Raw genomic sequence first — 2,946 nt, forward strand, 5'->3', positions numbered from 1 at the left:
AATTATTCTTCAAGTTTTAAGACGATTGTACAGTAAGACTCATAAAACTGGGAAATAGAAAATTCCGACTGTTAGTGTTAGGCAGAAGTAATGATTATAAACTTATTGTGCAGTGTACACAGGTACATTTTACTTCACAAGTAAATTTTCTGGTTGCTAATATTCGCTTCATATCGACATAAGATTGCTAAGATATTGTCTTCCTAGTCCACAGTTTTATGGACACCACTGCAACTTCTTACACCAAGAAGCAAAAACGTTTTTGAATTACAATTCTGAAAAAATGTTAAAACCCAATCAATCGGTAAATAATGACTAGCCTTGGCAGTGGCAAGCTTAGTTGAATACAGGGTGTGTTGCGGTTAACCTACTTACAACTAGGAAAATAAATACACACCCTGTAGAAATGGCAAGATACAAGAAACTTCTTAACCTTAAAGTTTAAAATTTGGACCTCCCATGTGCAGTCAATTGTTCATTACAAAGGATTAATTTTGTAATTACATGTTTTAATCCCTTTTCATTTGTTTGCCTTTATAACATGCGTTTATATTATATATTACTAACACTCATATTATATTTTGACAGGGTTATTCAACAAACATATATAACATAAGGTCATCAACATATCTAATGTTTATATCGAGTTTGATGTTTATTGATTGTCACTGTATGGTATACTGAAGTCCTGATTAAACTCAGACATAGTTATTCTTTAGTATTATGAATACAGGGTTACCCACAAAGGATGAAACTTCAGAGACGACTTCACCGTGTTCTTTCATACTATCGTTGTTCACTGCATAATATTAGAAAAACTCCTTAACATTGTTCTGTATAAGATTTGAATGAATACAAAAAACAGGGTTTTTAATTTGTAATGAAAAGTCGTCCCAAACCCTTAGTTGGAACCCTTGTATATTTATACTGAGTAAATTAAACATTAGATTAAAACATATTTCAATCAAAGAAAGGTTGAAACGTCGAACGAAATTTTAACAAGTTTTCCATTCACAGTTCATTATATGTATATATGTACATAGGTTTCACGAGTATAGAACTTCCGGGAATCCATTTTGAATAATTAGTTCTAGGATAAACTCTGATTTATGACGTCACAGCACCAGATCAAGGTAATTTAAAAGTCGTCGTCATAAGACGGTCTGAAATTCATAAAAAATTATTGTAAGATTATTTTTTAATAATAATGTTTTTTTTAATATTTTTTTTACTCACCGTCTCCCTCCCTTAGTCATATATGATGATTTTGGCGCCGGTTCATGCGATGTATTATAATCCCTGAAAATATTATATTAAGTTATTAAGAAGATTTTCTGTTAGTTTATTGTGTACACAGGGTAGGATATACTGAGTTTATTGTGTACACAGGGTAGGATACTGAGTTTAGTTTGTGTACACTGCACAGGGTAGGATACTGAGTTTATTGTGTACACAGGGTAGGATACTGAGTTTATTGTGTACACAGGGTAGGATACTGAGTTTTACGTAAAGGGTGTCTCAGTAGTTTTAGATATGTCTTCTTCAATCTTTTAAGTTTTTTGATACCAAAGATCGAATAATAAAAAATATCGCAAATTGCAGTCATATCATAGAAAAATTGATTTCAAAGTAAAAGTTAAAGATTGTTTTAAAATAAATAAACTGCAAAACGTTTTTAACATATGATGTTGTAAATGGAAGAAGACATTGAAACTGTGTCGTGGGACACCCTGTAGTAAAAAACGAAAAAGGTCATAACTTAAATAATAATGTATTTTCCCGCCCACCTACTTATCTCCAGGTCTGGGATTAAGTTAAAGAAATTTCTGGGCCAAGAGCTGCAGCCACATGTCATACAATTGTAAAGCTAAGCTTCTGCATTTCAATTTCGCGTTAAAAGATTAATTCTTAATTTGTTTGAAGTAATTTAAGGCACAAATTTACTACATATAGTAAAAATAAAGACTTTATTTTGTAATGAATTCAAAATCTAATATGGCGGGAAAATGTACAAATGCCGGGAGAGATTCTTACTTGAAGGCTGGGTTCCATTCAGTTTTCCAGCTGTCATACATCCCGCTCTGGTAAGGGCCAGGAGCACCTGCACCTGTACTACCTACACCACTGCTACTAGAACTACCTCGCTAAAATAAAAAAAAATTATGTTTCGTTTTGAATTTTTAAATTTTCGTAAGAATTAAAAACTAAAAGAAAAAGCACATTTGGTTTTTAACTTTCACAATTTGATTATTTTATCCAACAGAGTTCAAAGTTTGAAATAACTAAGGCCCATAACATTGGGTTGCAAAGATATAGGGATTAGAAAATTAGAGTTTGTAGCAAAGACATAATTCCTTTGTATTTAAACAAAATACATTTAAAGACAAAGTTAACAATTTCTGGCTTTGCTAGATGTGGCTTATGATTGTTTTGAGCATCTGACTTTATTTGTTTCATATTAATCATTTATACCCTAGATCTGAGGTTACCCATTTATACCTTATATCGGAGATTTCTCATTTAAACCTTATATCTGCAGGCCGCAGGGTTACTCATTAATACCTCATATCTGGGGGTTACTCATTTATACCTTATATCTGGGGTTTCTCATGTATACCTTATATCTGGGGTTTCTCATGTATACCTTATATCTGGGGTCACTCATTTATACCTTATATCTGGGGGTTTCTCATTTATACCTTGTATCTGGGTTTTCTCATTTATACCTTATACCTGAGGTTACTCATTTATACCTCATATCTGGTGTTTCTCAATTATACCTTGTATCTGGTGTTTCTCAATTATACCTTATATCTGGTGTTTCTCAATTATACCTTATATCTAGGGTTACTCATTTTATCAGATTTCCAGCTTTCAACCTCCAGCCCATAGTGATAGGGATTATCCAATCCATACCCTAAACTTCCAGACCTGAACAATATTATA

The 2,946-nt window shown here is 32.4% G+C and overlaps 1 long non-coding RNA gene across 1 annotated transcript; it reads right to left on the reverse strand.

Annotated features, from left to right (window-relative positions):
* On the reverse strand, positions 1–2,931 carry LOC111716806 (uncharacterized). The gene is made up of 4 exons (XR_002768606.1): positions 2,835–2,931; positions 2,035–2,144; positions 1,237–1,299; positions 1–1,163 (listed from the first exon to the last, which is right to left on the reverse strand). It is a non-coding gene; the product is annotated as an uncharacterized LOC111716806 (long non-coding RNA).
* Between the last annotated feature and the right edge of the window lie 15 nt (positions 2,932–2,946).

This window comes from Eurytemora carolleeae, unplaced genomic scaffold (genome assembly GCF_000591075.1).
Source record: "Eurytemora carolleeae unplaced genomic scaffold, Eaff_2.0 scaffold2211, whole genome shotgun sequence".
Lineage (NCBI taxonomy): Eukaryota > Metazoa > Arthropoda > Copepoda > Calanoida > Temoridae > Eurytemora > Eurytemora carolleeae.